At 38.1% G+C, this 24738-nt stretch overlaps 1 protein-coding gene across 3 annotated transcripts in view; it reads right to left on the bottom strand.

Moving 5' to 3' along the window:
- TRAPPC9 (trafficking protein particle complex subunit 9) overlaps positions 1-24738 on the bottom strand; it is a 451106-nt gene that overhangs the window by 195207 nt on the left and 231161 nt on the right. The window lies entirely within an intron of this gene.

Here is a 24738-nt window from a genome sequence, read left to right on the forward strand (position 1 = left end):
AAGGTACTGACACTATTAGAGCTTCCTCCCCCTGGCTGGGTAGCAATGTGCAGAGCCTGCAATTTTATTTTTACAGAGGGAGTCATAGACCCCTTAAGGCTGCCACAGCACAGCTGCTAATCTTGAATACCTCTCTTACATCTGGATCAGTAAACTCCAAATGGGAATGAACAAACAAGGTAGGTGGTGGATTTTTAAAAGGCAAGTGAAACAAAAATAGAAGGATCTTTTTATAGTAAGAAAAGCCTGGGGGAGATCTCACCACCTCTTCTCTCTGCTGAAAAATGCTATTTGCTTTTTAATTAAAGCTTCTTCGGTCTCTTTTTGCAGCCCAATTTTCTCTGAGCGCCAGCACGTCTGAGGAGATGAAAAATGCACTGAGTAATGAATTTTAGATTTGAAGAAGTCAGCTCTAGAAATAAAAAAGGCCTCCACACATAGCCAAAATTTGAAGGTGAAGTGATTTAATGGCTGACTCGACTTATTATAATTATCATTATTCATGTTGTGGTGCCACCCAGAGGCTCTGTGTTAGGTACCATACCAATAATACCATTTCAACAATAAATCTGTTTGCAGAACTGGGCAGGGGTTGAAGAACCCAGGCAGAATTCAAGCAAGAGGAAGAGCAGAGGAGTGGCAAGAGGTGGGAAATGAAGCTCCAGCAGCTACCAGAACTTCATCCAGTATGGGTTTGGCTTGGTAACATGAGAGCAAACACTTCTAGGGAAAATAAAATAACTTGGCACAGGTCACTGTCCCTGGGAGCAAGGGAGAGAGGACCCCAAAAGTGACAAATGTTGCAGCAAGACACCCATGACAGAATGGGATCCACCATCTTCTCCTCCTGTGCTGGGAACCTCAGCACTTCAATGGGTATGGCAGGAAGAGCACAGGAAGAAGGAAATACAGTGTACACTGAAAAATGAGGGGAGGGAGGAGGTCAAAAAGAGAAGTTGGGGCCAGTAGAGAATAAAAACAGAGGTGGCATCATGAAAGGCACTAGGAGCAAAGGAGGTGGCTGTGGAGCAAATGTGAAAGTTTGGTATTATGTGGATAATTTATAACGGGTCAAAACAAAACAATGCATGGCAATGTGGGTATAATGAAATGGCAAAAGGCATTTGATGCTTCAAGTGATTATCTTTAGGTATTTTAATTTTAGATTATTCCTTGTCCAATGACAATGCTATGCTTTCTTCACAGTAAATTAAGCAAAAGTCTTTGTGGGCAGCTGCCCACCACCTTTCTTATACATTATATAACTTTCCAAATTAATAATTTAAAATAATTATGTAGAAATTCTGATTAGACATACCCAAACAAGATCAGAGCTGTAGGGTGGGAGAACAGCTTGAAAATGCAGGTATAGAGGAGAGGGAGGAGTCAAGTTACTGTCAGTAAGAATTGTTTTTTCTGATGTCTCAAATTATTCAGGCCATATCTTTTACTCTGCCAGTCACAGAGCTCATGTAAACTCCTCAGCAAAATTTAAACTCAATACAACTGATATGAAATTCAACTTTGCTAATTGATAGAAATCTGACCTTAATTGTAACCACAGCAAAAAATAAGCCAGTATTTTCTATGATGCTGTGGCTTTGCCCTGGGAGCTCTGCAAGGTTTACTCATGTTTAGTAGTAATCCTCAGACTTTCTGCAAAGGATATTCACATCTGTGATGATAACAACTATTCAGATTCACAGTTTTGGCCTGTGTGTTCATCAGATCCAACTAAAGAAAACAATAATATCACTAAAATAATTCCTATTATTATACCCAAAATCATGCTGTTCCAAAAGTGCCTTGGAACTTGGCTGGGGGACTATAAAGCAAAATATTCTGTATTTGCCATGAGAACCTAAACTCAGCAGTAGTTACATTAATGTACATTTTCTGCTTCACTTCCTTTGACTTTATCACTGCTCATCATTCACAAGGTTTTTTTAGTCCATCCTTGTGCAATCAGAAGGTTATCAAGCACCAAAAATCTTTAACCATTTAAGCAGCCCATCCTCTGTGTTTATTAAAGACAGGTGTCCATTTATTCTCACAGGCACTACAGGTTAAATAAAACATAACTGCAGCCACTAATTCCCAGCCAGCCCTGTAAGGACAAGAGTCAATTATTTCATCCTTGTAAATTAAAGACTGGAAACAGCATCCCAAACAACTAAAAGCCTAACAAACAGGCTGCTTTCATTACACTTCATATCAATAGCAGTTGTCAAAATGAAAAGAACCAAATTCAAGCTTCATTTGCTTCCCACAAGCCATTAGGAAATGTGTAAGTTTCTGTTTTGATATGCAAAGGAAGGCTTTATAGTCTCATAAATGTAAAAATAAAAGAGCTAATTTATGCACTCATCAACAATGGAGGATACAGCTTGACAAGTTTATATGCCTGAACACACACCCACCAATTAAAATGGTGAGGATGGGTGAGCACAGAGATTTCTGGTGTACCACACAGGGCAACCTCATGAGGCTGTAATGAAAATCAGAGGATCTTGCTCCTGGAGAAGACATCTGCTCCATCTCCTTTCCCCACATGAGTGTCTTGCCACACCTGATCATTTCTGAGACATTTCTGTCTTGTTGGACCTCAGAGGTTTCCACAGTGAAGCCACCACAGCTTCCCAAGACAACCTCTTCCCATAACTTTGTGGTTTTGTTTTTTTTCCAAATGCACTGTATAAAAATACACTTTTCATAGAACTTTATTTCCAACTTTTTTTTTCTTTTTAACCAGAAAAACAAGAAATGTGTTCTTTTTGTGTTGAGGTTAACCTCAGCCAGCAATTCAGCCCAGCACAGCCACACTGGGATGTGGGGACACCTGGAAGGGCAGAACTGAGAAAACTCATGGGCTGAGACAAAGACAGCTTAAGGGGGAAAGCAAAACCTGTGAACACAAGCAAAGGAAACCAAAGAATTCATTCACCCCTCCTCATGGGCAGGCAGGTGCTCAGGAAAGCCAAGCTCCATCAGAACGGTGACTTGGGCAGACAAACATCACCCACCCCTTCCTCCTCCTTCCCCCAGATTTTACTGCTGTGCCCAATATAACCTGACAGGGTTTATGGAATATAACCTGTCAGGGTTTATGGAATATCCCTTGGGTCAGCTGTCCTGGCTGTGCCCTCCCAACTCCTGGTGCAGCCCCAGCCTCCCCTGGCAGGGCAGAGGGAGGAGCAGAAAAGGCCTTGATGCTCTGTAAGCAATACCTAAAACATCCTCATGTTATCAACAGTGCTTTCATCTCAAATACAAACCACCTTACAAGCCACTGTGAAGAAAATTATCTATCCCAGCCAAAATCAGTACAAGAAGTAACATATTAGAGGGCTGTCATGCACCTCCTGGTCTGCTGTCGAGCCAAAAAAAGATTCTCTCGTTCTCTCTCAGCTCCCACTGTGCAGATGTCTAATCAAAACCACAACTGAACTCTGAATTCTCTGCCTGCTACAAAGGCACACCAGAGAATCAACAAAGGCTTCTCTCCTAAACTCAGGAGCTTGTCCTTGTTCCTATAAAAATCCTTACATTTTTCACTCCAGTTCTTCAAGTAATTTCTCTCCCAGCTTTCCTGTATATTTAATGTCTTCTAGTCCACCAGCAAGGTTGGTAATGAAAATATTAATCAGAAAGTCTTTCTGAGCTCCATTCCACAAATCCTGCCAGTCTCAATGAACCTTTCATGATTTTTCTACAGATGGTTTTCCAAGGAATTCCACATTCCTGTACAGAAGACCAATCCAAACCATGTCCCTTCAGCTTCAAGTGTTTTTATATATAAGAAGGAATGTCAAAAACCTTACTAAGCTCCCCAAAATACACAACCTGGTTCTTCTCTTTTCTTAGAGATTTTCACTTCCTCCTGCAAAACCAGATTTTTTTTTCCTTGATCATGAATTTATATTTTTTTTCATGCTCATTAATTTTATTCTCTTGTTTGAGGATATTAATGCCTTTGGTTGGTTTTTTCCAACTCAAAAGGATAACAACAATTTTAATCTGTGTAAAAGTTCTAAATAATGAGGTGGACATACCAATGGATCAGAACCTGTGTTACTGTCAGTCTGATGAGCAGCACACATACAAAATCCACCAGAAGTGCCAAAAATGAACTCCAAATAGAAAATTCAGCTGTTGCAAGGGGCAGAAACATGGCACACATCATATTCCTTACATCCCAGCCATTGCAAATAGGTTGTTGGCCACTTTAAATTGTGAGTGCAGTGCTCACTCTTGGTGCACTCCTGGGTTCTGCCCCCTCTCCTTTTGCACAGAGCACTGTGGCTCTCCCACATGAGACTATTTCAGAAAGACAGTAATAAACGGTTTTGTAGGAACATTGATATTTTTGACTCAAGGTTTCTTGTCTGGCAATGACTGCAGATTAAACTGGCTGAGTGGGCTCTTAGCAGGCCACTTTTTCATTTATGAACCTTCACAAACCCTCAGGTTGATACAAGTGTCATAAAGAATGAACACAAATACACCAAACCTAAACAAAGATCTTTAAAAGATACAGATTTATGTTCCTGAACAAACACTAGCAAAAACCAGCTGCCTTATCTGAAAGCAAATGTGCACCAGGACAGCTCCAAAGTATTCCTGAAATATAATTTCTTTTTATTGCCATATTTTAATCAGCTTCTTAGCAAGAAGTTCCAAATGTCTTTAAGCTGGTTGTGTTTTGAAACAGAAAATCAAAGGGAATGAGAAGCAGGAGTAGCACAAACAGACACATTCTGGTTCAAAAACTGGGATTTCCCAGGTGAGTGCAGCTCTGCATTCACTGTAGAGAAAAAATAGCATGAGAATATTGAGGAGAAATTAGTAATGCTATTGAAGAACTATTTAAAAATTTGGTTGTACACCCATCATCTCTGTGAGCAGAGCTTTGAAGAAGTGCAGGGATTTTAGAAAGCTGAGAGATTTTAGAAAATGCAGACTCCTTTCTGATGGAAAAAGTGTCCCTTTCTGCAGAAACTCAGATGAAAGTGAGAAGAAAAGCATTTTTGTCCTGCATTTGTAAATTAGAATTCACACTTGTAAGAACTGAGCAAACAGGAATTTTTATGCTCTCACATCACAAGCCCAGGTCTCCTTTAACACAGCTCTCACTGGAGCTCTCACACCAAAAAGGAGAAGAAAGTTTGGGGTTTTGTTCATGAATGCTGAGTGAGCTGCTAGGAAAGAGAATCCTCCAGACAAGAGTTTTTGATAGAAAGCTGCTCAGCACAAATTTCCCACTGCAAGAGGACAGAGAGAGGCTGGGAAAAACACTGAATATTGGTCCCCAGATCTGGTTTTTCCATTTCTGGCTTATTCCAGAGTGCTGAAGAGCCCAGTGGTGGCTCTTAAAAACTTCACCTTACAACAGTAGGAAGTTATAAATATTCAAGTAAAATTTCAAGAAAGTCACTCTATTTCCCTGTAAACACAACAAAATGCCAAATGCATTTAGGCACAATTTCAGAGGTTAAAATTTTATCAGGTAAACTTGACAGATTTGATACAAAATTCAGAGATAACCACAGTGACCCATCTTTAGACAAACTTCTGCTCCCAATTCTTTCCTGTACCCAAGGCAAAAATTGCAGCAAAATAGAAGTAGCAACAATTTAACACTTCAAGACACCAATTCTTCCTTGGAATAGTAAGAAAGAAATAATTTTATGAATCAGTATTGCTTAGGAAAACCTGTGATAGAGATATGATTCTCATGTGTGATGATAAATCTCATCAGGATGGATGAGCAAAAAGCCTTTATTGATAAACAATCATTTTTTTCATCTAAAGTTTTGTGAAAGAAAGCAGACCTGAAAAAAACAACTTACATCCCATCTGGTTTAAAGCATATGGTTCTAATGCTACTGTAACAAATCTTGTTCAGATCCAAAATATTGCACACTTCAATACTTCTCCCTGTGCCATAGAAATTAGTTCCAGGGGAAAATCAACTGACACAAAGTGATTTTATAGCAGGATGACATTTATAAAAAATTAATGTTTTGCTAATTGATTGGCTGAGGCAAAACATGGAGCAACTCAGCTGAGTTTGAGTTTGATGACAATTCTTGCAGAGTGGAAAAGGCAAAACTCTTTGTTTATCTGATTCAGATTTGCTCAAGTGTATCAGGTTCCATAATAAAACAAGTTTTAGTCAATCACACAATCTCCTAATCAAGTTGTCCCTTTCAAGTAACTTTTTTTTTAAAATATATTTTATTACTTCAACCAAATGCAGAGTTCCTAAAGTATAATATTCTGAAGGGCTTCTCAAAAAGTTAATGTTATAGAGGTGAGGAACTCCACCAGTTCTCAAATTAAGCTAAATTAAAGAAGAAAGCAAATACCTTTTAGCTATTATATCAAACACTCATTTTCAAATATTCTCCTTCATCCCTGCCTACAAAGGAAAAAAAAATCAACCTCCCTGCATCTCCAAAATGTCACCCTCCAAAATCAGGCACAGAACAGCTTTGCTCTCCCAGGATGCTCCAACATGGGCCTGGGGAGACACCTCAGCATCATTGGTGCACTCTGGCAAGGTAAAGCAAAGATAACATTAAAAGGTAAAGCAAAGATAATATTAATGGCACAGAAAAGCTGTGACTTGCTTTTTGTTTTTGTTTTCTAAAGTGGCTGAAACAGAAATGGGAGATATCAGAGTTGGTTCAGGTCTGAAACAACACCTGAGAGTCCACAGCAACTTTTGTGTTCAGTTTCATTCTTCCACTCAGGGCACAAATGCAAAAGAAAAATAGTATTATTTTTAATTAATGGAAAAAATGATCCTGTGTCATTTTTAAAAAGCAGCATATCAACATCACAAAAACAAAAAAGTAAGCCTGTGTTGAATCTTTCCCTTTATAATCAACAGAAAAACTAGAGACAAGATGTGGGACTTAAAACTTTTCCTCTGCTGATTTCCAGCCAGCTGTCTCCTCCTGTGCTGAAATTAAAAATAACTAATACCTTCTATGAGTTATCAATTTTAAATCTTGTCCAGTCATTGGGGGAGTCATTTTTAAAGTATTTATCAATGCATTTTACTGCAACTCTCTCTTTCATTTTTTTAAAGATCCAATTTGCATTTCCTTTGTCATTTCAGCATGACAAAATCCCACTTATTTAGACCCCTATTGCCATGAAAATGACAAATACTTCAAAATAAATTTACTTAGCTAAGTTGTTTTAATTAATGAACACAATTTGGACAGTTTTTAAGCAGTCCTAATGAAAATACTTCAACTGCTGATTCCAGCAGCAGCCCACAATAAGCAGACACAATTTCCTAAAAGCAGAGCTCCAGAGTGAGGTCACATCTTCCAATACTCTGCCTCAATCTGGGAAAGAAACCTTGCAGAACTTTTGATTGATAATTTCCCTTCCCAGGTGACTGATGCTGACCTTTCTGCCAAGATCTGAGGTGCCATTTGCAGACCAGAGACTCCTTCCCTCAACATCCAGCACTTAAATTCATAATAATATTTTCCTGAGAACTCAACACAGCATCCTGTAACATTTCACATTTCCAGCTCTAACTCTTTTCCCACCTTGTGACATAGTCTCAAGTCAACACTTTATGTTTTCCCTTTTCTTTTTTCCCCAAGAGGAATTGATGATGCTAATGAACACTTGGAAAATAAAACCCACAAATTAAGTGCTCTCTCATGCCACCAATAAAATGACAGCTCAGAGTCACTGGTTCAGCATCCTGGAAATCACTGAGGGATTATTCCACTTGGCACTGTGTGGGTGTATTACACATTAATAGACTTCAAGCAATACAAATAATAGATTTAAACATAACAGAATATAATTTTTATATTTGTTTCATCTACACAAGCCAGGGACAATTGATGACTTCCAAACCTGCAGAGCAGACAAGGGCACTCTTATTTCTGGAGTTGAGATTACCAAATGAACTGAAAAATTTGCAGAACTATGAAAAAAAATTGTATCACCAGCAAAGCATCCAGCAGCATTGTGTCACCACCTCTTGAAATTTGTCATAACTAAAAATAATGTTAAAAATCCATACTTCAGAAAACAAGCTGAAATTAAACTTTCTCCTTTGAGTTCTTAGGAAAACTGATTTTCAGATAAGGAAGTAAATACTGTTTTCCCTAAGCCCATGTCACCCTTCATACAAATAACACCAATTTGCAACAGGTCTGCAAGGCTGGAGCACTGCAATAAAATTCCCCTCAGTCTTCCCTAAAAATCTGGGGTTTATTAGAAGAGTTAAGAACTGGACTGCTTTATTTCTTTATCTTGTCCCTTCCTGACAATTTAGGATGCAAAGAACACAGTGGTCTGCAATAATCCCTTTTTCTGTGCTATGCAAACCTGCCAAGGCAGATGCAGTCACTGCTTTCCCTCTGACACCCCAAACTGAGACATGGATAGGATTTTTTTCTGCAATTTTTAAAATTTGTGGTTGCATTTGACATTTATTTCAAAACCAGGAGCACTCACAGAGCCACCCTCTTCCCCCTTGGCTCCTGAGAGAGCCCCAAAGAGAAGGAGCTGAGGAAAAACTGAATTAATGCTTCCAAGAACCACCTGCTTTGTGTCTCCAACTCTCTCAGCCTAATCAGAGCCCAGGGCAACACTGCTTAATGTCAAAATTACCCACTCCCTTTGCTACCAAAACACATCAGTGCTCTGAAACCAGTGAATAAAACCCATTTCTATTATTAATGTATATCTCATTCATTTCTATTGCCATCAACATTTGAAAACTTTTTACTTTTTACTTTTTTCTCCTTGCAGGAGAACACATTTCCTAGGAGTGCAAACACTGACAAACTGAAGGTAAAAAAAAAAGAAAAATAGATGAACACATGATATAATGCAACATCCACTGGGATGAGTACAAAAAGATTTATCATTTATTTATATTTTATGAGAAAGAAGATTTTGCTATTTGGTTTGGAAATCACAGAAGCACTTCCAATGCCTCCTAAATCAGCACAAATGAAACAGCAAGAGCCTGAAGCAGCTCCCACATCCCTACTCCATCCCCTGACTTTACAGTACATTGTTTGCCTATTCCAGGTAACATCACTTCAAGCATCTAAAACAAAATACCACACACATGTTAACAAACTGTGCACCTTCCAGTGTAATTATGAAGGATTTCTCAGACTCTCATTCCAAAGTGAAAACCTTATTACTGTGGCTTCATAAAAATGAATGCCAAAAAAAAAAAAAAAAAAAAAAAAAAAAAAAAAAAGACATCACTATGAAAAAATAGATGTATAGATGTATTATCTACTTTTTTTTTTTTTTATTTCCCCTTGATTGGCAGTGCTGCAGGCACAGTTTGATGTGTTCAGGGAGAACCATCCCAACTCTCTGCAGCAGGAGGATCCTGCAGCAGAGTGGGGAACCCATCCTGGTGCACTGAGAGAAGAGCCGGGGTGTGATGGAAACCACGGGACTGTCACAGCTCAAAGCTCTGCTACATAAACTCAGGAATAGGGAAGGCAGCCACTGCACTACAGTAATCCAAAGCTGATTTCATCAATATTTGGGCAATTCTGAATTTTTAAAAAAACTTTCAACTACCTTGCAGACATTGACAGAGAACTTTGTGCATGTGTTGTATTTTGTGTCCCTAACACTAGAACAAATCTGGGAGTGATCCTGTGCCTTCTGACAGTGGTGAAACTTAAAACCTGAAAAGAAGAAAACCACTTTTCTTTTTTAAGTGGTTGAAGAACGCCTCATTTTCTACATTGCATGTTGAAGAAAGGCCAGACTTCGTGCCAAGCCTTCTGAGCAGGGGACAAAATCTCCTGTAAAACTCAGTGTACAGGGATAATCCCCACTCAGGAGACCAATCTGAGAATGCTCTCATGGGAAACCATGGGTGAATGTGAATCCGTCACAGATACCCCTGGAAAAACCAAATTTCAAAGCTTCAGCTGTGCATGGGGACTGCTAACCCAGTTCTGAAGGGAAACTCTGCCATGAGAACCATTCCATTTTTCACACTGTCACAAAGACACAGACTACACCCACAAGGTTTAAAATATTGACAGTTCTATAAAGGTGTCCAGCATTAAAAAAAAAATTCTGAGTACAGCTAGGATGGTTACTTGACATCAAAACAAAATCATCTCTGATTTATTTCCCATGTTACACTGCACATCAACAATGACCTCAAAAATTCAGCATTATCCACCTAACATTCTGACCAAAACAAAGTAACTTCAGCCACTTCCTGAGATATTGTTGAAAGAAGTTAAAAAGTACCTCAAAAACAATTGATGGATGGTTTTGTGAACTTCCATGATACTTAAACAAGGATAGATCTTGCTAGAATTCTTCTCTGAAGTGAGGGTTGCTTTGTACAGGGGAATGTACTGATGTAATAGAGAGGAGAATTCTTTTTTTTTAATTTATTTTCTTTTCCTGAAAACCTCCTGTTAAATTTCTTGTCTTGGATGAAATATTACTGTAGCAAATTGTGAAATTGCAAGAACATTCTGCAGCAGTAAAAGCCCGGTTTGCTGCAGGAGTTCCCAGGGAAAGGAAACACAAATACAATTGCAAAGGCTGAAGTGAGACAGGACACAACCCTCAGAATTTTGGTGGAATAAGCACCAATTTTCCTACAATATGAGCCAGAAATTTTCTTTAAGTAGAATTTAGATTTAATTTTAGGTCCTTCCAAACCAAACCATTCCATGACTCCATGGCATTGCAGGGTCACTCACACCAGGGTCTGTACATTGGACTTGCCTGCAGATTCAGGTGACCAAAGGAGGTCATCACTCATTAAGATTCTGAATCAAATTAAGACTTTTCCAAACAATTTAAAATGAGAGCAGGAAGCCCGTTGGTTTAACACCAGCATGTTCTGACTGTGGAACAGCTGCCCTTTGCTTAACTTTAAAAATGAGGGAGAAATGGAATGTTAAATTGAGCATTTTATAGAATAAATACGATTTTGGTCACTTCAGCTCTCTCAAGTTAGGCAGGTGCCGGGATTTATGCCCTGGACTAAACCACTACATTGAACTTCATTTGATAAATTTATTAAACTTGGTAAGTTTGATGGAAAAAGATAGAAAAAAAAAGCCAAATGATGCAAGGATTAGGTGAAAGCTGAAGTTTGTATGTAACCACTTGCTGGTTTACTCCACAGGCAATGCAAACCATGGTACAGCAGGAACTTTTTGTGCCCTTTTCACCCTTATACACCTTGCATGGTCACTCACGTGTGGTTTGTAAAATATTTCAGTATGAACTCATTCTTGATACTACATGTTTCCACTTTCAACTTCTATTCTGTCAATTCAGTTCTTAAAAGAGGAAGAATGGAAAAAAAAAGTAAGCATGGAAATTATTTTTAGTCTAGCCAAAGAAAGCAGTAGTGCAGAGAAGATAAGCTCTCCTGGTATGTCATGTAAGAATTGGGTGCAGACAGAAAAAGCAAAATACACAGCCTATAGAAATAGCTTTTTGATAGCTTTGCTGCAGTCACAGCCTGCCCAGAGTCCCAAAAAAGCCCAAGAGAACTCAAATCAGAGCAGCTCAGTGTGCACCAGGAGAAGAAGCCTGAATGAGCATCCCTAAGAAAGAAAAGCTCACTCAAGTGTGAGACTGCTTCTGGTTTTAATTCTGATTTTATTGCAGGGTCTGTCTCTACAGATCTGTGTCCCATTTATGCACAGGGTAAAAGGAACTGCACCATCAAACAGGGATTAATATACCATCAAACACTGATTTATAAATTAGGGAAGAAGTGGGAGATTTCCTAAAGGTTGATTTTCCTGCAAGAAATACAAAGGCAAAAGCAATTTTTCCAATGAAATGAGGGAAGGGCTGGTCCTGCAGGATAAGGGGCAGATAAGGGCTCTGCTGCTCTGCTCCTGATTCCTTGGAGCACAATTTGGGAAATTTTTCACACAGTGTCAGAATTTTCTCTCAGAAATATCAGCAGAACCCCAGAAAGGTCAAAATATCAACCTGGATATTTTTAGTTTATCAAGGAGGTTGATGGAAGCACTGTATGACCTAAAGGCTCTTTGGTAATATTGGATTGATGCTGTACAATTATTAAATGAAAACTGTGCATCATTAACACCTCTCTCAATATGAAGCATATTTTAATTAAACACATATTGTTTTAATTCACTTTCCATGGTATGGCTTGCACTAATATCTGCTTTCCTGCCAGAGTGGGTAAACAACTGAAATCCAGTAAAATAAACCTAAATTGAGTCTATCCTGTGGTATTTTTTATAGAGAAAATGGTTTTATTTCACTTGCTGTCTTAGGAAAAACAGGAACTATGTAAAATTAGAGGGATGTAACTATAAAAAAACCACAGGGGAACTTGGCTCAGTGTATGTATCACTTGGTTTTAAATAATTATTTTGTAAAATATGTTCTCACTGAAAATTATTTTTCTGAATACAGTTTTACATTTCTTACTTTCCTGTAAGCACACAAGGAACTTCAACAAATACTGGTGCCCACTCACTCAGGCAGAATTGGTGGAAAGTTAAATATAAAGTACAGAGTGAGCAGGGGAAAATGCAGCCAATCTCCTCTTCTGAAATAAGGCTCAATGACTCTAAATTGGAATCTATAAGCAGAAGTAGTGGAAAATGAAATTGTTTAGAAAATAATCATAATTCATAACTATAAATGCATCATTTTTTTTTAAGGCATTGCATTTTTTTTTAGTTCTATATGAATGTAAGGATAATGTTTCATTTAAAGACAGAAGTTTTTAAAATATTTATAATGATCACTGGACAGAAAAAAAAGTCTTCAGAAAAAAGTCTCCTTGGGATAAAATGCTTGTTAATCAATTTGATTTGTATTTTCAAAAGCACTTGTGCTAGCCATCATGTACAGATGCATTGCCAAATTGAAATAAGAAGTTGGGTAAATTCAAATGGATTTTTGCAATTAAGAGCAAAGAAAATGAATCAATCCAATACATACAGTCCTCAATATTGTTACAAAATACAAAGATGAAGCTAATAAATTTCCACATTCTTCTCTTCCAAAAATTTTTTTTACCCATGGAATTGCAATCCACAACTGAAAGTAGCCCATAAGGGAAACTGTGTCAAGACAAGAAAACTGATTTTCCATAATCTCATCAGCAGGCAAATGCCATAGCTTTTAACACCAGGAATAACCTGACATTCCTGAACTAAAATCAGATCACTGCTTGTTTTCCACCATCATCATCACCACTGAGTTCCTGAGCAGAGGAGATGAGTTACACAGGACATTCTTCAGGCATCAAACTGAGTTAAAATCAGCTTGAAAGTTAAGAAAGCCACCCTCTTCCTAAGCACAAACTTCTTTTTAGCCTTCTCTATATCACAGGAAAACTGAAAGCAAATTTTGCAGCTAAAGTCTCACTCCGAAAATCTTAAAATAAAATTTGTCATTTGAAACTGGTTCTTATGGCAGGATTTGGTTAAGGCTGGTGAGTACAGTTTAAAATGCTCCTTGTAAGCCTGGAAGGTCTTGGGATGTTCCCCTGGCTAGAGATCAAATGGGCCAACATTATCAGCTGCTGCAGAATTTTACATTTCTGTTGAAATAAACGACTCTTGTTCTCCTCCAGAGCAGAAAGAAATCTCTTAGAAATCTGCATAATAACTCGTGTTCTGGATCTGCTGCTGGTCACACTTGGGTGCAAAAAGACAATTTAATACTTGTGCATTAAATTATATTGAGAGGGTAAAATCTGGGGCTCCCAAGCTTTACTTGGAAGGGATGTTAAAGATCATCTCATTCCAGCCCTGCCATGGCAGGGACACCTTCCACTGTCCCAGGTGGCTCCAATCCCATCCAGCCTGGCCTTGGACACTCCCAGGGTGTCACCAAAATTAAAACCAGAAGCTGCTGCTCCAAATGCTGCACTGGGCAGTGCACAAGGAGAGCTGTGATTGGCTTTGACCAGAGAAAATAAATGACTTTTTAAAATTCTTTCCCTTTTTTTTGCCCTTTCAAAGCAGCTTTCAGGCCACAGGCAGAACAGCATGTGGGAATCCAAAGCTCATTGAGGCATTTCTATCACGCCTGATTTTATCAAATAGAGTGATTTTATTATAATAAAAATGTTGAATGAGAAACACCGAATGGGCTGACTTAACTACAAAGATTTTCAGAAACATCTAGAATGGAATTTTTATTTCAAGTTCATGTCTTTCACCCTAACTTTTTAAATTTAGAGTGAAATGAAAGCAAAATTATTTTTCTTGGGGTCTCTATTTGGTCAGAGTGACCCCAAAACACATTAGAAAGTCTCTTTTCTCAGCCCAGCGCTTGAAGAAGGAGTCAGAGTCTTCATTTCTCAGTCTCAAGGTTGTTTGTTGTATGTTATCTATAAAATTCTTTTTCTTGTCTTGTTGAGGTCTGCTTATCTTATATAAAAAGCGTTATCTTTTTATATTAAAAACTATGTGTACAATATTTACAATTACTTTCCAATACCTATCACCTATGTTAGACTGTTAGTTTCTACTCTAAACCAATCTAAAAGTGCCACCATCACAGCAGAAGCGGGAGGCCAAGAAGAAGAAGGAGAAAGGCTGGACATGCTTAGATTCTTCTATCTTGTTCTTTGAACTTCTATTCTAAAAACTTCAAAAAATCTATTTTTTATTTTGTGATAAATTTACTATCATTCTACTTAAACTTTTGTGGCTTGTAATTCTTCATATAAAGGTTGGTAATTGTTTTTTCCAAGGGCTAAATGAAAGGCACAGGGGTCTTGGGCTCTGTGCCAAGGTCTCTGAACTCCCCAGACAGGGGCTCGAGTCCTCCAGGGCAGCCAGAAGAATTTCTTGGGTTCTGACAGATTTTTATTTTATTTGCCACTTTATCGGGAATTTTAAACCTGTATAAATCAAGCTCTTCTATTTTAATTATTTACTCTGTCCTTAAAGTAGAATTACCACTTGTGATGTTTTCCTGCATTATGATTTCAGATTTCTGAATGGAAACATCCAAGAGATTTTTCTTTCCCTCCTATTGTAACATCATACATTGTTGTCCATGCAACTTTCCTATTTTTGTACTCAGTATTTTTCTTGTCAAACCTTGTGGAGCTGATTTTTGAGATTAAGCCTATCCTAAGATGAGCTGGTTTTTCTAACAGCCTTTGTCACTGAAGAGAACAGAAAAAAAAATCACCTCAGAGTAATTCCAAACAATGGAATTAAAGAGCTACAAAACAATTTCCAGGGACACAGGTCAGCACAAATGCCAGGATTATGAATGGCCAAGAAAAACAGAATGGGGAGAGGGAGATGAGGAAAGAACAGCCCTTAATCCTGGATTGCAATGAAACATTAAAATTCTTTCTGTGGTGAAGAGTGATCCCTGCTTGTTCACTGGGGCTGATGAATGCCACCAATTTTGGTTCAGCTTCACTTTGCTGAAGGGCTTGGAGAAAATTTCAGCAACAAAAACCAGAGCAATAATGTCATTATGGCTCTTTTCTCTTTCTGAGCCGGAAAATCACAAGTGTGTATAATAAAATTCAGCAAAGAGGGAAGAAGGGTACTTCAGGTGACCTGGGGATGATCATTCAAGAAACAGGTTATTGGAAAGCATTGTGCTGGCAGCCTTTGCAGAGCATGCATTATTTAGATAAACTCACTTTATTTACCTCTAAATGTTATGCGATTCCCATGTGCAGGACAAGAATTTATAAGCTAATTTGCTGACTTTATTTGTCCCTGTTTGCAGTGAAAGGACCACATCAGTTTGTTCACCCACAGATTCAGAGTTTGGGGAGAAAATAGTTTCAGGAAAAGACAGTAAATTATCCTAATTATTCTATTTTTAAAATACTAAAACAAATGAAGTAGAAATCCCTTCAGCAGCCTGTTGCCAGTTTAGAACTCAAGGTCCACATTTCTGCCCTTTTCAGCATTTCTTTCCCATTTATCCTTTCTCACACATTTCTGGCATGCTTAAGAATATGGAAATATCACAAAGACAATTCTAACGAAAAATATGAAGTCTCAACACTGCCCAAGGTCCCAGTAATGCAAAGAGCTGCTTCTTTTCAGTGTTTCTAACTTCCTATTTAGTTTTGAATATTTTTATTAATTCTCAATAGCCATACATCAGACTTTGACAAAGATGGGGTGTGTGTGTGTGTGTGTGTACTTTATAGGATTTATGAATTACTCTTCATGAAATGTTTGTAGAATTCAGTGCAAAGTTTAATTAAGAAATACAGACATTTTAATCAAACACATTATGAATTTTATACATTTGCAAAGCAGCTAGTTAGAGCATATTTTCATCCCTTAAGGATTTCCTTATTGCAGAGTAACCAAAATAGTCATGACAGCTAATTACTTTCTTAAAAAGAAAAAAAAAGACAAAAAAAAATTCATTTCAAATATTAATTCATTTCAATATTTCTTTAGGGCTTTTTTACCTCTTTCTGATACTCTGGATTGTTCCATTTAGTGAAAAGCCAAAATACATATTTATATTTATATTTATATTTATATTTATATTTATATTTATATTTATATTTATATTTATATTTATATTTATATTTATACTTATATTTATATTTATGGAAGCAACAAGTATATATCCTATTTTCAGCTTGGGAAGGAACAGAGGTGGGAGTTGGATCACAGAAATGAGGGAAAGTGCTGCAGACCAGAGCCCACCTGAAGCAGTGCCAGGCCATATTCTCTGTATTCCATCTGTACTCTCACATCTACTTCATGTTTGGCCATTTACACCTAAACACACAAGACATGAACTCAAAGAGCTGCTCCCTCCTCAAACATGACTCAGAATCCTTGGTGTCCACACAAGGTCCTGAGGCTGGAGATGCTTCACAAACCCAGCAAGTTAAAAACTACAGTGAATCCTTTTTTAATTTTCTTTCTTATATTTTTCTTTTTTCTTTTTTTTTTTTTTTTTTAATATATGGCTTTAATATACCCATATTCAAACTTTAATTTGGTCTGCCTGGGATGGTAAATAGCAATGCACCACACTCAGCTGTTACTATGAAGAATGAGTTGCCCATAATCTGTGTAATAGAACAATTCTCTTGCTAATCCATCAAGCACTTTGCCAAGGACACTGCAGGGACACCACGAGCACCAATCCCAGGATTTCTGCTCAGGATGGAAGAACTTGCTGGGATAAGGGAGAATATAATTTGTTGTGACTAACAGACTGCGTCTTTTGGAAATGAAAGTCACTCCACAGCAAAGCTCTTTTCTGCTGATCCATTTTTTTACCACTGTTAACATCTGAAAGCTGTGAGGTTTGCAGCTACCCAGAGCTGGGCCCCAGCATAAGTTTCTCCCTGAACTTCAGTTCTTGACAGGCAAATCAAGAATGGATGATTTGGCTGGAATGTGACACTGCACACAGCTCTGAGGGGACGCCACACAAGTGCACAGTCCACTGAAACCTTGTCAATCAGCTTCTAGATTGTTCTGAAAATCTTTTGATTAGCCAGCACCAAATTCTTTCAGAAATTCATTGAGAATTCACATTTTTTCCCCTCTTTGAACTCGGCAGGAATTATTTTCAAGCAACAAAATCACATTGCCTGCCAGAAAGGCAAAAAAAAAAAAAAAAAAAAAAAAAAAAAAAAAAAAAAAAATGAAAAACCCCAACAACCCAGCACTTCTATAGTGTTCATAGCACTGCAACATTTATGAACCACTGAGCTTTAATGAAAGCTGCAGCATTCAGCTTTTCCATGAAGCATGATGAGCTTTCCATAAATTGCAGCCACGTTTCTCCTAAAGGGATATGAATAAAATCTATTTACAGAATATTCAGCAAGTGGTTGCAGGGTGAAAATATCACTTGTTTCTTCAAAAAACTAAATTACCAAGTTTCTGTATCCTGGATTCCACAATTTTTTTCTTCCCCTCCAAATCTGAACTTCTTTTGCACAAATACACACTAACATATAAACTAAGCTGACCCACATACAGCCTTAGAGCATTTTTTGGACATGTAAACATGCAAAAGGAATTCTATAAATACAAACTCATAAAACTGTGTCTAGAAATAGAAACAGCAGCAAAGACATTTTATGGAAAAATGTGAAAGCAGAGACAGAAAATATGGACATCCTGGAATGAATACCAGGATGATCAGGGTAAAGGAACAAAGACTGTTAAATCTTGGAAATTTCCAATTCACCGTGGCCAGTTTGATTTACGTGGCAGGAATATGTGCCGTAGTGTGACAACCACACATAATAATTATTCACCCAGAATTCATCATGTGGCAAAATCCTATTTCCAAGGAAATCAGATATCCATTAGTCTCATGTTTTGCTTTAACTTTAATATACAAAAGTTGTGTGTTCCTGGACAGGGAAGGCATAATTCCAAAATAATTTTTTCATAACATATACAAAAGAATGTGCATAATTAGGAGCCAAAAGCCCTTTCCTATAACATCAGGCACTTGAGTCTAGCTAAAAGGTAAGAACAATAGTCAGACTGCATTTAAGTCAGGGATCCAAATATTGCTAATGCTGAAACAAATGAATGACTGCCCTCAACAGACAATTAAAATTTTAAAAATCACCTGTTTTGAAAAGGTCTGAGGCTGTTAAAATTCCATGTGGCTTTTCTCTCTTGGAATGATAAATGCAGCCAACAGCTGATAGGATGTTCTACCATAAGTTCTGTTATTAAACCATGTGAAGGAAGCATTGGCAATTATTACTAATTTTATTTTAGGCTTCAGCACAGAAAAGTAGCTGGAAGAAGTTCTTTTCAAGAAGTTCTCTCAGTCTGTCCCGACAGATAAAATGCAGCCATCTTCCCAAAGAAAATGTGTGGGGTTTCAGTATCTTGAAAGGTCAACCATTCTCACAAAATTAAGTTCTTAGAAATTCTGGTGTTATTTCATGGAAGGACAACCTAAATAATAATAACATAATGAAGATAGCTTGGCAACAAGCTTCCAGGAAAGAACCAACCAACTCTCTAAAGAAATTATTAGAGAAAAATTATTAAAATCTCTGAGATGGAGATTTTCATAGAGAGCATTCTCAGGGTGCCCAGGAAAAAATGGGAGCTAAAATAAAAAGCTATTACATCTACTGTATGACTTATTTATATGTACTAATAGATTCTGTAGCAGTACACACCCCAAATGTCAGGGACAATGAAAAATACAATGTATTAAATACAATGCAAATACAATGTAAAAACGATGTAACTGTAAATACCACAAATATGCCCAATGGGTTCAAGTAAATCTGGATTATTGTCAGTATATGTGCTGATCAATAAGATGAACACTGAACACAAATACATGCTGCTTTGGATTAAAGTTTATTTTGTGGAGGTTTTTTTTTAAATAAAAATCATGTTGTCACACTTCCAAGATGATGCCATATACTTTAGCAGATGAAATTACACAAGGAGAAAACAGTTGTCTATGAACAAGTTTTCCTGTGTTAACCTTGCACCTTTTTAACACCTTAAACTAAGGCAACAGATTCTGAGCTCCCATTCTAGAAAAGCTTTTTAACCCTCACAACTTGTTTTTCCCTTTCCATAACCCCAAGTCCTTCCTCTCACCTTAAATTCTAAATATAAATAATGTAACTACAGGAAAAAAGCTTGAGTGCATGTGAAACCTCAGCAGAGATCTGTGAGGAAATTAACTGGGAGTGTTGGGGTGGAAACCCAGGATGAAACCTGGCTCTAGGGCACATGTTGGGGTCAGGAAATTACAAAACAAGGATGGCACTGCTCCTTTTCAAAGCCTGACTTGGCATTTCCTTTCAATAATAGGACTGGCCCTTCTCTGAGTGGGGTCTGGAATGGTGATGGCACAGCTCCAGTTCACCTACATTCTGTAAAACTTCAGTAGCCACTCACAATACCCCTTCAACAAAATTAAACCAAACCCACCTCTGCAGAGCATCACAACACATCTACAACGAAGGTGGAAGACAAAACCAGAGAGTTCTGGTTTTGAACTCTCAATTTCTGAGAGTTGAAACTGCAAGATTTGTCAGAAATTTATTCCTTCCTTTTCACTCCTTTTTATTTAAGGGCCTCCATCTTTAATCTAAATGCTATATATTCTGAAACTCTGGGTTTATGGCATTTAGGTGTGCTTGCAAAGCACTTCAAAAGTGGAATGTAACTACTAGGAGTGATTTTATAACTATAAACTATCAATGTAATACATAGCATTTTAAATTTGTCTTCATTCCTATTCCAAAACATGCAGTGAGTGTTAAATGAAAGATGTTATGGTGCAGTCTCTATACAACATAGATTAGATTAGTTCAGATTAGATTTTAGGAATTAATCCTTTACTGAGGTTGGTGAGGCCCTGGCACACATTGCCCAGGGAAGCTGTGACTGCCCCATCCCTGGAAATGTTCAGGGCCAAACTGGTCAGGGCTTGGAGCAACCTGGTCCAGTGGAAAAGGTCCCTGCCTGTGGGAGGGGGGTAGAATGAGATGAATTTTAAATCCAAATCCAACCCAAACCATTCCATGATTCTACAATTCCAGGAAACTAGAAACAGTATAGATATACTAAATAAAGTGTTTCCATCTGTGATTCAAAGCAAACTTCATACACAAATAACAACTACACAAACCTCCATAACCTCCCACATCATTATGTGGGTATCAAATTTAATTCCAATTCTGTATTTCCAACCCTCTGGGACAAAGCAGAAACATCTGTCTTTATTTCAGCTGCCAGTCTAACAGTATGTTTTAAGATAAATCACCCTCTATGAATAATTAATACTGCTTTCTCAGTCAGATTTGTGATTATTAAGTCATTATTTGTTTGTTTTCAGTGATGATTAATCTGTTTTCCCTTCTCATGCTTAGTCATACAACTCTGGAGGAAAACGAAACCCTCAGATAACTTGCAAATTCTGGTTAGAACTGAGCAGTCAGAAGAGCTTTGTATTTCAAAATATCCAGCTGAAAAGGTACAGAGACCAAAGGGTATTCTGCAGTGGGGTTTCCTGTGCACAGAAAAACCCTGGGTTATAAATTATTCCAGCACTGGAAGGTGTTGAAGTTGGCACACTGAAGCCCAGGGACACAGGCATTGACCATAAAACATAATCTTAATGAGGATCACATAAAGAAGGGCTGAGACAGGAATGAAGGAAATTTCATGTCCTCAGCAATCTATTTTCTGTCCCTTTTTGGGAGCAGAGGATCTGAGTCTGCAATTCTCAAAGCAATCAAGGCAATCATCCCACCAGCCTTTCCAATCACTAATGCCATAGAAAACTCCTGGCATGTCTCACTGGGTTTATCTTCTCTCAGACTGGTCTGGTAAATCAGTACAGAGAATTAGGAAGTAAAAATACACAAAGTAATTGAGGAAATCATCTGGAGGAAGATGGGTGAAAACTCCTTAACTTGCCTTGCCTGGCAGTGATACAAACACCAGAGCCAAACCCAGTACACAACTGGGAAGTAGGAGATGCACAAAGATTGTACCAACCCTCATCTTGGGTCAATTAAAAATCCTCCCCAAACTACTCTTGAAAAAGGAGAAGGAAAGCAGGAGGCTGCAGGGTCAGGAAGACACTGGGAATTTGACATCCCATCTGAAGTTCCTCTGAGCCTTGAAAATGGGCTTGGAATAAACAGAGCACAGAGATGTGGATCCTGTATCTGCAATTAAAAATCAAACCTCTTCCTAGAGGTGGCTTCTTGCAATTCCAGGATCAGGAAGGTCTCTGGATATAAATATTGCTGTGATGCTGAGGGGGATATTCAGAAGTCCCCTCAATTGGAAGGACAGAACCCTAATGCCACCTCACTGCCAAGCCAGTCACAGGCAAATGGAGCAACAAAATAAAATCTGCCAAAAAGGCAAACCACAAGTGAAAGGACTGCTCTTATGGTCTGAACTAAAGATACTGACAGCAAGTCAGTGCAAAAACAACATTTGCTTTGCTTATTAACCAGGGATGTTGCCAGAAGCACAATACAGTTACATAGTTTTAGTTTAATCTTGAAATGGGTGTGAAAGTCCCAGGTTATTAAAAAGCCTGAACAGGACACTCTGTTCTGACCAATCATTTCCCAAGCTTTATTCACCACCATTCACTCCCAGGGCTTTTTTCAGCCACTATAATGAGTCACTCACTGGTTAAAGCAGGAGGCTGAGAGACTGAGCTTCCCACTATATTACTGTCTTATTCTGTAGCCTGAGGCAAAGTAATGATCTTTTCTCAGTCTGTCTATATGTAATATGCACATTATGCTTCTCTCAGGGATATGATTTGTTCAGTGATGATAAAAAACATCTCGGTTTTCTCAGAAAAACAGCATCATAAATCCACAAGAGGGAAGCAACAGGGGGAAAACAACTGTCTTCCCATATCAGCGCAGCTGGACAATTTAAAAGTTACAAAAAACTTTTTACCTAGAATTATACCATTCTCCAATATCAAGTTCTTCAATACCAAGTTTTATTTTAAAATTAAATATTTTTTTTAAATCTTCTCAAGAGTGCTTCCTGCCCTATAAACATAATGTTGGCCAGAAGAAGAAAGTCAAAAGTTCATCCTGCCCTCAGAGAAAGAAACCCATTTGACAATTCCAGGATTTCTAATCTGGAGCCAGAAGTGATGAGATCTTTCACATCATCCCATGAATGCTGAGAGAATGGGAACAGCAAGACTTGAGCTCTGTCAGCTTGGGAGAAGCACACAAGCCCAAAAAATGATGGAGATGCTGTAGAGCATCTCCAGCAAGCTGAGTTGGAAAGGAGGTGTGGGAGGAGGAGTTCAGGAAAGCAACCAGATAAAATGGAGGAGATGGAATTTGCTTCTGCAGCTAAACAGACTTGCTCATTTATTTTATCAAAATTCCACTGGAGCCTTGGTCAGTAATGCAGTAGCAGAGGCTGACAATGACATTTCTTCAGAAAGGGACAGCATGAACCAGGAGTTCCAGCAGTTCTGCAGGAGAATTTTGAAACCTTTTTTTTTTGGGAACTAGTTAGACACTTGACCTAACAAAGATGCTATTTGCTCAGAGTCATGTTCCATGTTTCTAGCTCATATTTCACTTTGTTCTTAGATGCAAAACATGATGTCCAAATTAGACATCTTCATAGGCTGTGCTTCCCCACACCATACCAACATTCTCCCTCCATGTTTTTAAAAACCTGAATTAATCACTGTACAGTTCTGAGGCTCAGAGTTATTGAGTGAAAAGGCAAAATTATCCTTTAATCTTCAACTTTTACTACCTAGGAACAGATTGATTATTTTAGAAGCCACAGGTATTCCTTTCAGAAGCGTCAAGGAATGTTTTGAAAGGAATTTTTTTTGGCCAACTGAAATACAACTTGGCAGAAACAGAGTTCTCCCTAACGAAGTCTTGGCTTATTTATCTATATTTATCTTGAACACACCACAGAAGAATTCTGTGAATTAACAAAACCAGAATATGTTTCTATGTAGCTGTTAGGCCCCTGCATGGAACAAGCCTGTAGGTGTATTTGTGCAGCAAACAAATTCCATCTGTGGGCAGGCAATAGTAACAGCACCTTTTATCACATCTTATCTGCATTTCCAGCATGTCAATGGCACACAAGTGAGAATCCTGAACAAACAGGAAGATTTACAGGAGACTTACTCATTTAATTGACAACAAGAACAACAAAGTCAATTTCCAGAATGCTTTACCCTTTCAGCATCCCAATTTAGATTTTGTCAATGTGAATTGCATTGGATCCCAAATGCTGAAATGCCACATTGAGAGATGCAGTCAGACAAGGAAACCTCACAGCTCTTAATTCCTTACAAATCTTGAATGACACCCAACCACAAGCAGGAAACCACGGCAAAAATGAATGTAAAGACTCTTCCAGAGATTCATGAGAGCTTTAAACAGACAATGAAACACATCAGCACTTACCATCCACCAGCAGCAAGTCATTAGCTGCAAATGAAATACATTCACTTAACAAATAGGACTGGATTCACCAGTCAGCCTGGCTGTGCATGAGGGAGACAGCATTAGCATTGACAAGACTCCCAAAATGAGCAAATTTAAAGGACAGGACAATTAAAATGTTAACCACTGCCTGCAGCCTTCTTTGCAAAAGTGTTCCCAACATTGCCACCATCAAACAGCTGCTGCTTCAGATGGGAGGGAAGTGCCAAGACCTTGCACTTTGTTTGAATTCGAACTGGATCTACAGCATAGGCTGGGTATATACAGTAAACTGAAGTCACAGATTAACTCAGATAGATAAACTGGACTCTCCAGACACTGCTCTGTGACAGCCAATAAAGTGAAGTGAAAAGATGACACCCTCAGATGCACACACACAGCTCTGCACCCTCCCCACACCTCCTGAAACAACTCAATGTCTCTAATAACAATCCTTGATGTTTCAGATATTGCAATGAGATTTAAATTGAGAAGCCTAAACTGGAACTTCAGCTGTGTCAGGAATCATTAATCCTTTTATAGAGTAACGAGGAGCCAAATCCATTTTGTGATGACAAACTGCAAATAAAGGGACTTGCAGGACCATCAAACATGCCAAGAGCATTGCTGCAAGATGCAAGGTAGGTATAACAGGTCAGAACTAGGTCAGAACTATATAATTTCCATATTTCATAAGGTTTGCCAAGTTCCAAATTAGAGGCAATCACATAAATCTTAAAACATGACAGTAAGAAGATAAAAATTCCCCT

Source organism: Melospiza georgiana, chromosome 1, assembly GCF_028018845.1.
Source record: "Melospiza georgiana isolate bMelGeo1 chromosome 1, bMelGeo1.pri, whole genome shotgun sequence".
Taxonomy (NCBI): Eukaryota; Metazoa; Chordata; class Aves; order Passeriformes; family Passerellidae; genus Melospiza; species Melospiza georgiana.